The 13852-nt window shown below is 29.8% G+C and overlaps 1 long non-coding RNA gene across 1 annotated transcript; it reads right to left on the bottom strand.

The window, feature by feature from the left end:
* Positions 1–8101: 8101 nt before the first annotated feature.
* On the bottom strand, positions 8102–11134 carry LOC149410160 (uncharacterized). The gene is made up of 2 exons (XR_016305042.1): positions 8974–11134; positions 8102–8308 (listed from the first exon to the last, which is right to left on the bottom strand). It is a non-coding gene; the product is annotated as an uncharacterized LOC149410160 (long non-coding RNA).
* Between the last annotated feature and the right edge of the window lie 2718 nt (positions 11135–13852).

Raw genomic sequence — 13852 nt, 5'->3', positions numbered from 1 at the left:
ACTTGAAGTCATCCATTTTAAAATCTAAAACTTTTGCCTCTGTATATAAAATAGTGTTTAAACTAGAATTTAATTTGAATTTACTATAAATATAAGTTATTTTACATTAAATTTATGTTACATACATAATTAAATGTTTGTTTTAACATAATACTTAAGTGATTTAAAAATCTGAAATATTCTAAATATCTGGCGAGAAGAGCTTACACAATTAAAATATAAAATCCTTATTCAGTTGAAAACATAATTTTAAGTATATTTCTTAAAATCAGTATTGAAAACCAAATTATCTGTGGAAATTGGAAATTTATGCAGAATTTTATTTTACGAAATGTTAAAGATACTTAAAGCTTTTAGATGGAAGTTTGCATGGCAATTTTTAAATTACCTAGTAAGTTATGTTTGTGTCAAACACACTGAATGTGCCACTAATGAGTTTGGAGAAAATCGGGAACAGAATTGAAAATATTTGGATTCTTTCAGACAAATTTATAAACGCTATTATAACTTGTTGCATATTTGTAAAATAGATTCTGTGTTTTTCTGCTATTGGATGTGTATTGTTGGCTGTTGACATATTATTAAGTTGACATGATGTTACGTTGACCTGATGTTGTGTTGACATGATGTCATGTTGACATGATTTCATGTTGACATGATGTTATGTTGACATGATATTATGTTGACATGATGTTACGTTAACATGATGTTACGTTGGCGTAATGTTGTCGTAAAATGTTCAATTGACTTGGGTAAAACTTTGCTGGCATAATATTATGTCAGCTGATATGATGTTATGTAGGTATAATGTTATTTTTCCTGGCATGACGTATGACTGGTATTATATTTTGTCAGCAAGTTATTATGCTTTGTTGATGAAATGCTTAGCTAGTATGATGTTTAGTCAGCATAATGTTTTGTTAACATAATGTTATTATACCTTGCTAATGAAATGCTTAGTGTTTTATTGACGTGATGTTATGTTGGCATGATGCTTTATTGACATTCATTATACGCTGCATAGTGTTTTGTTAACATGAAATCAACTAAAGTGGAGTTGTTTGCTCAAAGCACCGATGCCTGAATTGTATCTCTATATGAGGCAAATGTCTTGGAGATGTCAATGATATGATAAGTCTATATTGTGTTAAAACGGTTGTAAAAAAGTTAGAGTTTGGACTTAAATTAACGTAAATTCAAGGGCTGGAAGGGAGACTTAGTAATTTCATATCAGGATAATGTAATGGAATTGTAGACGTATGTATAAGTAATTAATGGAAGTATTTGTAAAGTGTATTGACGAAAATCATGACAATTCAATGAACAGACTTCAAAGTAAGGTATTTCTCTCGCCGTCTAGGAATCTCACCTCTCCCCATGGAGATATTTTACAAACAAAACACCTAGTGACAAAACGCTGCAAAAAATATTAAAATCAAAACTAAGCAATCAAGCAACAAAATGAGAAAAAGCTGTTTAAATTAAATACATACTAAATTGTTTTTTTGGTGACATAAGACAGAAATTATTTCTTTCAAATGAGAATAAGAATTACATATTCAAGGATAATTTATCAAATTTTCAATACGAAAAAAGCAAACTACCGTCCATTTTTATTTACGTTCGTCCATTACTGTGTTTAACCTGAGTTTCTTTCACTCAATCCGTGGCCGTTTTTTAACACGTAAAAATAAATTTAAAAATGACAACAAAAATAGATTTTTATCATTACATACATTATAATAATAACACACACTTTTTACATTACAGAACCGAAATAGTTTTTTATTTTCTTTTTAACTCAAATTACAGTTGGCTATTCGCCAGTGAACTGTGCAGTAAAAATTAAATTAAATACTGTAACTTCATGTAATATATCACTTTATTTCTATACAAGCAACGTAAAAACCGGTTTCGACTCAACTGTGCCTTTAAGATCAGGGCAGATATAAACGACAATAAGTTAATTGCGGTTTATATATGCAACAGCCCTGTTGAAGGGACGACGGTTTGTTGACTTGTTGATATAAATAAAGTCATGAATATGAATTAATTATCTCCCTTTTACTTAAAGTTACTACTTTCCAAAATAGTTATTGAACAATGAGATTAGTATATTATTTACTATCCTGTCAACATATTGTCTCGTTGGAATAGCAAGGTTCCATCTGGAACAATAATGTTATGACATAATGAGATTTATAGAAAGTTAATTTACAGTTCAATATTGCATAACAATGCTGTGTCAGATAGAACCTTGTTATCCCAAGGGGCCGATATCGACTGTTTTATGGTGGTCACAATAGGTTGGGGTATTTCACAGAAATTCAAAATGGCAATCAGTGCCATTTTGCTTTTTGACATTTGAAAGGTCCCCGTTCAAGGCCGATTCTATGAGCGTTCCAGCAAATTGTTATCAGATGATACTGTATTTAACAAGAACCCTTCAAATGATAGTAAAAAAAACAAAAAACAAAGGTCATCTGATGACAATGTTACATTTGTATTTCTGTGAAACACTTCAACCCTAAGTGCTTATTTTAACTGTGTGTTAACAGTTATCAACTGTTTTATGTCAGTCTCAACAGATTTAAAGTTCAAACGTTGCTTTGATGTATTGTCGCTACAAGTTAATGCATACGGCTAATTACACAATTACCCCTAAGGGTTAATATATGTAAGTCAGCAGTTGAATGAATCCATTTAGCCTTGTGTCCTGGGAGTTGAGTAGTTGTTGAGTGAGGGGATAGGGATGAGAGTGTGAAGTGAGAGCCTTATTGTATTAACTCAGTCTTAAAGCTAGTTCTAGGCTAGTTCTATATTTCCATGCGAGGGTCCGCTCTCGTAGTAACTTTTTGACAATAATTTGGATCACATAGGATGCCGCTATGATTAGGTAATCACGTTAGATGGCTAGAGAGTTTGCATTGTAATTGTAAGGATTAAACTTAATAAGTTAAAAGTTTAAGAACGGCAGAATGTAGTCAGTGCAAAATGACATTCCACACACCTACTTGAATGGGTAGTGGATTGTTTTTCCTATGAGATTCTAAAAGCCAAGTTGATTGCGTAGATAAAACACAGTAAGTTATTTCTAATTTTAATCTGGTAAAAATAGCTGGTAATAGTATCTGGTGACCAGTATACATTGTAACAATATCTGATAACAGTATCTGGTAACACATCATCTGGTAACAGTGATTGGGTAACAGTTTCTGGCTTCAGTATCTTGTAACAAGTATCTGGTTAACAGTCAGTGGCTGGTAACAGTAACTGGTACCATTGTCTGTTACAGTATCTACTAACCGTATCTTGTAATAATATCTGGTAACACAGCATCTCAGTATCTTGTAACAAGTATCTGGTTAACAGTCAGTTGCTGGTAACAGTAACTGGCACCATTGGTACCACAGCATCTGGTACCATTGTCTGTTACAGTGTCTACTAACCGTATCTTGTAATAATATCTGGTAACACCACATCTGGTAACAGTATCTGATTACAGTGTCTGGCAAGAGTATCTGGTAACGCAGCCTCTAGTAAAAGTATCTGGTTACAGTGTCTGGCAACGGCTTCTGGTAACAGTTTCTGGGTTACAGTTATCATAAACCTTTACAAGTTCATGAAATGCATCAATTCATTGATATTCGAAATTATAAGAGCATTCTAATGGAAACATAAAATAAGATAGGTTTTTGCTGGCTTAGTTGAAGTATTGATCGTGAATGACAACTAACACATTAAAAGCAATAGATAAATACGTGATACCTTAATAAATATGCATCTCCCAAACATTTATTTTTCCTCAACTTGATTCCTAACCTTTCATATTGCACTAAATTAAAAATAATACATGATATTTGAGTTTTTAAATTAACCACACAAGTCTCCCTTCGATATTGCTTTAAAAATATGATTACGTAGCTAGAATGTGGAATAAGAGTTCTTAGCCATACTAGAAACCACAATTTAATATAGTATATAATACTATTAATTATTAATATTATCAGATTGTATGTATGATAGACTATAAACCCAACTAAATATTCATTACTTTTCCAACCAACCTATCGATCTTTGTAGATTGTTGATAAAACGTTTTATGGACATGTGTAATATTTGTTGACATGATGATTTGTCCATATAATGTTTTGGGGACAATGTGAGTTATCCAAATGATTGTTTTGTCAACATTATTTTTACCTCAGACTGTTTTGTTTATACGTTTTGTCGACATAATGTTTTCTTTACATGATGGTTTGTCCAAATGATATTTTGTCCGCATAATATTTTGTTGACATAACATTTTGTTGATGCGATGTGTCATTGTATCCAAACGATATTTTGTTGACACAATGTTTTGTCAGCGTGACGAATTATCCAAAAGATATTTTATGAACATGATGTTTTGTCAACATGACCTTTTGTTGACACAATATTTTGCCGGCATGATTCTTCGTCCAAATGATATTTTGTTAACATGATGTGTTGGCGACACAATGTTATATTTGGTTCCATGATAACTCATCAAAATGACAATTCAACACACCTATAAAAAGTGTTATAAAGTTATGAAAAGTGATGAAACCAAAACTAGTTTAAATGGGTTACATATGTAACTATTTACCCTACTTTTTGTTTCATCACCTTTAATGACTTTAGAACACTTTTTAAAGGTGTGTTGAATTGTCATTTTGATGAGTTATCCGGTCACCGTTATATTTACATGGCGTTTTGTCAACACAATGTTTTGTCCAAATGACATTTGTCAATACAATTGTTATATTTTCACAATGTTTTGTCAACACAATATTTTGTCGGCATGACGGTTCGTCCAAATGACATGTCCACATGATATTTTGACACAATATTAGGTTTATATAACGTTTGTCAACACACAGTTTTGTCGGCATGACATTTTATGTTCACATGACATTTTGCTAACACAATTTTATATTCATACCAATAATAAATTAAAAACTGTACTCAATTTTAAAACTGATTGTTGTGATTTTTATGAACACTGAAAATGATACATTAGGTTATTATTGATTTAACGAGAAAAAACTATCTTTAAATTTCAACAGCAAACACAAAAAAATTAAAAGGTTTTTAGTAATGAGATGATTCTACAATATTTCATTGTAGGTAGTTATGCAAGGAGGTTGAATAACACCTAAAACCAGCCTACAGCATAACTAAAACAATAATTAATATAATATTTATGTTAGCGGTAAGTTTAAGATAAGTAGATTATAATATAATAATGCATTCGAAAGTTATAAATCAATTGAAACCTAATGCAATTAATGGCCATATGACCACATATGACCACATCGTGGGGAGTTGGATTTGTGTGGGTGTGAATGTTGTTATGTGTGAAGATGCTAAAACGATAACGAAATTATTGTAGATAAAATGTTGTACCAGATTTAAAACTCAATAAAAATTAATAAAAAAAATTCATGATGTTGTTTATTTTTGGTCTTCTTTTTTAGCCTCCATAAGTTTCAATAGAAAGCAATAACTTTGGGGTTTGACATATTAATGAAAAAAAACGCTTTGTTTTTAACCTCTAATTTATTCATCAACTGGTTTTGATTGTCTGTTCAAATTTAAATTACTTGAAATATAATATATTTTTTAAGGAAAATTAGTCTTAAATTTAATTGAGTAAATTTGAAAAAAAAATAATGTATATTTTAATATAACTAATATTTAATTGAATTAATTAAAATTAATGTGTTTAAAGTTTAAATTTTTACCCTGATGAAGCATGGAGCCAAACGAAACCGGTTGATGAATAAATTTAAATAAATTAGTGGTAAAAAACGAGGTGTTTCATTTACCTAATACATTTAAAATGGGGCAAAATTTTAAGTGCGATTCCAGAGAGAAGAAATTCAGTGGACCACCCGAGGCAAAGTTTGTTAGAAACAACTTCAGAGGCTGTGAAGAGAAAAGTTTAAGAAAATACTAAAGAATTTTCATTTATTTATTAAAAAAAAAATTATCGTTTCTTTGTGAATATTATAATTCATATTCCACACCTACCTCAATTGCGATTACCATAGAAAAAATTTCGCCCGCGGCGCCTTTTCCATGTGTGTGAATATTATAATCCCTACTATTAAGGGGATCCAGTGGAAAAAGTTTCGCCTGCGGCTGCCCGAGTTGTAAGTAATTTTCCACTCTTGTCGCTGTCGTCCATTGCTCCAGTTGGGGATGTCATAGTTCCACAGGGCTTCGAGATCATTGAGGAATTGAGACTAAAGTGCAATTATTTTCGAAGTCTTTTTAATATTTATCTGGGTAATTTCTACATAAAAAAAACATACATTTAATTTTAATTTAATCTTTCCTAATACAAAAGAATATTTAGAACCCTTCACTGCTTAAAACGGCCCTGTTTATAACCTTGATGAATGCCGTGTACACATCAGCTTGTATGTTTTTTATTTTAAACTTCCGATTTAGTTGTCCGGGTTAAGTCTTCCCCAAAGGAAAAACTTAACCCTTCCACTCACTTTTCCACAAATGATCATCTAGTCAATCAACATTATGTAAGTGCATTATATAAGCAAAGTAAATACAAAACAATACAAGAACAACACGTCAAATCACCAGAGATCAAATGGGAAAATAATTCACCGTCTCCAGATATTTTCATATCAGAGGGTTCGGCTCGGTAGAACTTCTAACAGGGCCTATAAATCCTACTGATCCCTCAATATAAATATTTAAAAAATCTTTTGTTATCCTACATGTATTCAAAATGACCGACTTTTGCATCTTTATATATAATTTTTTTGATAGATCTAATACGCCTAAATTTTGAATTAGAGAGCTAGGTATAATGCCAGTAGCCGAAATAACGAATGGTAATATTTTTATAGTTTGAGAATGCCAAATTCTTTTTATTTCATTTCCTAAATCTGTGTATTTTCTTATTTTTTCACTAACAGATTTTTGAATATTACAGGAATTTGGAATAGCGACATCAATGATATAAGTTATTTTTTTAATTTTGTCATGTAAAACTATATCGGGTCTATTATGACTAATCGCTCGGTCTGTTAGTATAGTTTTATCATAATATATTTTATAAAATTCGTTTTCTAAAAATGAATTTGGTTCGTATTCATAATATGGTACTACATTACGGCAGTCAATCAAGTTATGTTTAATTACCAAATTTTGGTGAATTATTTTTAAAACTTGATTGTGCCTAAATGTATACTCGGACGGTGCTAATATAGAACATCCCGATATAATATGTTCTATAGTTTCCGGAAAAGCCAAACATTTTCTACACAAATCATCAATTTGATTTGTATCTTTGATTATATGCTTTCTATAATTTTTAGTATTAATGAATCTATCCTGAATTATAAATTATTAATTATTTATAGTTTAATTATTGAAGACAATATTAGCGATTTCTAAACGAAAATCTGAAACAGAAAAATCAGAAAAGGATGCGGTCACATCTAGGACTCGAACCCAGGACCCTCGCCTTGCCGGGGCACCGCACTACCACTGAGCTAATGGGACCCTATCCCCCTCGGTCACTTTTAACTGTATAATAAATACTTCGAATACGAACTACCAACATTGTCTTCATTTTTTCACTGCACATTTTTTTATTGGCAACTATCTTTAAGTATGTTATCTATTTTAAAAAAAATGTTCCTTCCCTATAAACAATTGCACGCCCTTGGTTCAATCCTCAGTCTAACAATTTTTTTTTGTAGTTTTAATAATTTGCAGAAGTTAAAAGCCACTCCCTGGGGAGGAAGGCTTAATCCTCGGTCAAACCAATATAAAAAACTTTGTTTTTTACAGGTTAATTTTATATAGCTGTGTTCAATGGTGACCTGGTATGTTATCAAAATGACAATTCAACACACAAAAACTAGGTTTAATAGTTACCTATGTAACCTATTCAACATAGTTTTTGTTTCATCACTTTTCATGACTTTATACCAGTTTTTGCAGGTGTGTTGAACTGTCATTTTGATGAGACACCCGGTCACCGTGTCCAGTTCACCCAGCTTAACCACAACATTTCTCAAAAATTTTGAAATAATTAACGAATTAGTAATTTTTGACTGGCAGATTTATTAAAAAAAAACTCATCCATCCTCGTAGAATACAAAAAAAAATATGTATTACGATTTAGTAAAGACAATTAAATCATTTTAACCCGTAAGAGCAGGCAAGAATATTCAATAATTATTTGTTAAGACCAACACGTAGACAATATTATCATTCTTGATAAAGTGACATCTTGAATTTTGTGTTTAACCTTTCCCTTACTGTGCTAAAAAAATACACGCGTTACGGTGCTGTGTAGTCAATACACATCTCAAAATAAGCGATTTAATATTGGACAAATATGAATATTCATAGCTAATCGATTATGATTATTATATTTTATATCAAAAGTGATAATAATTGTAATTTAATTGCTGAAAACATGAAAAAAACCATCGGCAGATGCTAAAGAAACGTGCGAGGGGTCCACATCTAACGACGGTTCGCGGCCAACTGCGGCCAACTGATTAGCGAGTAGCGGCGCAGCTGGCAGCTGGCACAAACACAGCTGTGCGGTCGTAGGTATCGATGGTCTAAATCAAAAACTACAACTGCAGAAGTGTGGATGTCTCATGTTACCGCATAGCAAATTAAAGCGGGACATCAATAGCGTATCATTTCCTCGCACACTCTTCGCATATTTAGTATCACACGGTTGATTGTATTGGTGTATTTGTTCCCGATTTTTTAACAAAAAACTCTGATTTTTAATTGAATTTGAAAACTATGTAATATATTATTTTTTAATTCAGTGCATAAATGTATAACGGAGGAATACCTAAAATCTGAACCCAGAATTTATTATATTTATAGAGTTATTAAAGTTATTAGAAGCAATGTGTAGTAAATACACATCACAGATGAGGAAAGGTTAACAAACCCAGTAGAATTAATTAATATCCAAAGAAAAAATTGAATGTAAAAAGTCAACACTGCAAATGCAATACTCCAGCTCCTGAGGGTTATTATAAAATAACATACCTAGTTATTACAAGTTGTAATAATGGCACACAAGTTAATTTTATTTAATCCAAAATTGGATTTGCAAAAACCTAATTCACAATTTGACTAAAACTATTTTTGTTTGAAAAAAAAGAACTTACATTATAAAACCATTTTTTGACATTTATTTTTGCAACCATCATCACAAAGGTAATAGAAAATTTCGTTGAATAAAAAAAGCCTCAAAAATAGAAGCCTTCTTCGATTCGGTATTTTATTTAATAAAGATTTTTTAAAATAAATTATTGATAGGAATTTCTTTCATCTTTGTCAATAATAACTTAAATTCAATTTTTCTATCTAAATTACATTTTTTGTAACAGTTCTAGATATTATTTATACACGGTGTCCGGAAACTCGTAGTACAAGCGGGAAACTGGAGAATCTACACCACATGGGGAACCCAAAAAAACATAAAGTTTTTTGATTTGAGCATTTTCAAAAAAAAAAAAAAAACAAAAAAAAATATTTTTCGGCTATTTTAGGGTTAAAGTTTTTTCTGGTGTTTAGGGTTGAATAACAGATGTTTTAACCCTGCAGAGCAGAAATATTTTATGATTACACCGGGTTAAAGGGTGATTTCAAAATAATGCTTCAAATCCGAGTTTCTTCATTTGTTTTACTTTCAAATAGTTTTAATTAGTTGGGTACTTTGATCTTCAGTAATAATTTATAAGAATTTGATTAAAAAAAAAAAAATAAAATAAAAAAAAAAATCAACTTCAAACTCGATTTACTCGATAACGAAAGCTCAAATAAAAAAAAAATATACTACAAAATCGACTCCAAATGTGATGTAGATTCACCAGTTTCCCGCTTGTACTACGAGTTTCCGGACACCCTGTATAATAATGTAAAAGAAAAATTGTTTTATGATTTTTTTAAATATCCTTTTATTCAACACACGAGTTGAAAAATTTAATCGACAATTATTAAAGAGCGGAACAAATCGAAAATATTAATGTATGCACCAAAACTTGACAAAAAATGCAAGGCATTTTAGAAAAAGCACGAAATATGCTAAATTCACAAAAAAAATAATATTTATGTAATTTTTTAATTGATTTTTATGTTAGGAATGATTGTGTTATGAAATTCGGAATTAAGGTAATTTCAATAAAAGGTAACATTCATTGCATTTTAAAAAGTAGTTTATTGACATTTAAAAAAAAAAAACACAGTAAAAAACAATGTTAAAACCTTAAATTTAAATTATACCTTATGGTTTTATTATAAAAAAGATTAACTATGTATTTTTGAATATTATGTCTTTGAAAAATTATGGAAATTATATCTTTTGGCAGTATATTATTATTTTTTTAGTATTATTATTTGAAGAACAAAAAACTTTTAACAAACACAACCTCATTATTTAAAATATTTTGTGTCATTTTTGTTAAATACTGCACAGATAACAATGAATAGCATATAATATGTAATTATTGAAGATAATATTAGCGATTTTTAAAGGAAAATTTGAAACAGAAAAATATACGGTCGCATCTGGGTCTTGAACCCAGGATCTTCGCCTTGCCGGGGCGCTGCTCTACCAACTGAGCTAAGAGGAGCCTATTTTCTTCGGTCATATTTAATTATATCACACTTCGAATAAGAACTACCAACATTATCTTCATTTTTCTCACAACACATTTTTATGGGCAGCTATCTTTATGTATGATCGCAAGATTCAATTCAAACTAAATGCAATCTAGATAGTGTATTGGATAAATATATCCTGATTCATTTTTAATGTGCGACATCTATTGACTTTTCTGCAAGTCTAGGAATGAATATTTTATTTTTTGAACAGGAATAAATTTTTTTGAATAGTGACAATTTCTATATATGTATAAATAGAATATTAAATGCAACATAAATAATATCACCATGATTATTTGTTGACAAAACAGATTTCTGTAGCCTTTATCCATCACCTGGTGGCTGTTACTTGAACTATTTCATTTTTGAACATACGAAATTAATTTCTAATTATGATTTCATATAATAATCTTAATCAATCATAATAATTGTGTGTGCAATTTCATTAATTAAGAAATTGTTGAAATCCATTTCAATTTAGGATCTGCCTATAAAAAAACACTTAACACTTTACAAAAGGAAACTATTTATTGTTACTAATAAAGGCATATAATATTTAAAAAAAAAAAAGATTCACAGAGGAATAGATTAAAAAATCTCAATTGGTATAAAAAAATATACAGTAGAAAAAGTTATTTTACCCAAAAAATGGTAGAAAAAAACAACCTTTAGTTTACACTGCCGTGGTAAATAAAAACAGTGTATTCCAAGGAAGACACCGTGTTTTTAGTTACCGTGGCAGTACGTACATAATAAAAATAGGTATTTTTAAAAATATACAAAAGTACAAAAAAATGCTTAATTTGATCATTTTAGATAAATCAGGAATTTGGCACATATATATTTTGATCATAAGTAGAATAATCATGATACTTTTGTAAAATAAATTCACCAATCAACAAACTACTGAAATGCATATTGCGTAAATGATTATTTTAATTGGGACAATATGTACTTATAATGTATATTTATATCAAATACTCGAACCACATTTATTTCTGTACCTCAAAAGTCAAAGGTCGGTTGTCCAGTTTTTTGTGAAAATGAGTTATGAGACCTTTTTAGTTTTTTCAGTATCTACACAGAGGTATAAAGACTGTTGTTCTACGACAATGTGAAACTAAGTTAGGTTAACGTAAAAGGTCTGATATCCCCACACTGTTCAAAGGAAAAAATTTACTATATCCTCCCTCCTGAACAATTTCAAAAATGTGACAACCGACCTTTGACTTCCGAGGTACAGATTTGGAAAAATATTCCAATAATTGCATAAAATTTGATAAAACTTACAACATTATTTTGATCGATTATATTATTAAAATTCTTACACGAGAAATATTTATAGATCACCATAGGTCTATGCTATATTAAAAAAACTAAATTGTACACATTCAAATTTATATCCATGTTATTATAATCCAGTGGAGGTAATATCCAAAGGCAAGAAAGATTTAACAATGTATGATCACTGCAATAACAGTGCTTTTTTCTTTAACCTGCAAATGCAGGGCTTCCACCCCTGCGGGTTAAATAAAATTATGTAGTTAGTTTATTCAGCAAAACTAACATGATGACAACCTGAACATTTGAATTTATTGAAAATACAATTATGCACTACAACCATTTGTATTAGGTAAAACTGAAGAAAATGTTGCAGTTGTAGAAAAAATATGTATTGTTTGAAAAGCCTTGAAGAATTTCTAGAGTTGTACCACAAGTTAAAGATTTACAACTCTCGATAGGATAGGCTCAGCAAGTAAATTATAAATTAACCTACCATTTATATAATGCCAAATTCATTAATCACTGAAAGAAAATACAGCAGAGCATCCATTATCCAAATGTCAATTAACAGAATAATGTGAATTACACGAAATGTTGATAATTGTTATTAACCAAATTGTCAATTCATCAAAATGCTAATTAACCAAAATGTCAATTCACTAAAATGCTAATTAACCAAAATGTCAATTCACTAAAATGCTAATTAACCAAAATGTCAATTCATCAAAATGCTAATTAACCAAAATGTCAATTCACCAAAATGCTAATTAACCAAAACGTCAATTCATCAAAATGCTAATTTACCAAAATTTCAATTCACTAAAATGCTAATTGACCAAAATGTCAATTCAACAAAATTTTAATTAACCAAACTGTTAAAAGAACTAAGACACATTAATTGAGTTATGTTTTATATTTGAAATGGTTTTTAAAATTAGAGTTTATGAGCTGTTGCATATATTTTTATATTCTTTCTACTTATCCAGAAGTTTAAAATTTGTTCCTATGTTTTCTTTTCTCTATCATGCGCTTTATTATGTATTATTCACTTGTAATTTATGCAATATGGAACAAACATTATAAATGTTTGCAGTTCAAAGACTGTTTTTTTTTCTTTCTCTTTCATTTATATTTATAATATACATTTAAGTGTACCTTTATACCTAGCTTGTATTACGTCCATTTTTGTAGTTTGTTTTCTAAACCTTTAAAACTTTTTTTTTCTGTATCATGCACTAAATCGTGTAATCTGTAAACATATGTGCCCGTCAGGGCGATGATGATTAACAAATAAAAATAAATTTGATAATTGAAATAATTTGATAATTAGATCGATCTTCAGTCGCACTAGTCGGGATAATCAACGCTCTACTGTAATCAAAAATATTTAATAAACTAACATAATACACTGTAATAATAATTTCAGGAGGTGGTACGTAATATTGAAGTACTACAAATTATTCCATTTCAACATCATTAAAATTATTATTAAAATTTTAAATGGACAAACTTTAATCAAACGCCATCTATACTGTCAAATGTGAATTACTAATATAAAAGAAATAAAGTACTTACTTTATAACTGTAGTTTGTTAAAATCGTGAACTACAGATATCAATAAAAAGTAATGATTTTCAATACCAAAGGAAAACAATTCTCTTCTACCATCATCAGAATTGAGTCAATCATAGCACTCGGCGTTGTTGAATTAAATTATCGTCGGTTATTATGAAAACTTCACATTTCACAACATAGATGGTGTTAGTCATCAATTTTGTCATATCCCATGGTTTGCATGAGTAGCCGTCTTAAAAATACCATTGTGTGCACAAGATCTAACGTAATAATCACAAGATCTAATCTAACGTCT

This window comes from Hesperophylax consimilis, chromosome 28 (genome assembly GCF_061612785.1).
Source record: "Hesperophylax consimilis isolate HC1 chromosome 28, BYU_Hcon_1.0, whole genome shotgun sequence".
Taxonomy (NCBI): Eukaryota; Metazoa; Arthropoda; class Insecta; order Trichoptera; family Limnephilidae; genus Hesperophylax; species Hesperophylax consimilis.
This window is presented reverse-complemented; position numbering and strand designations above follow the sequence as displayed.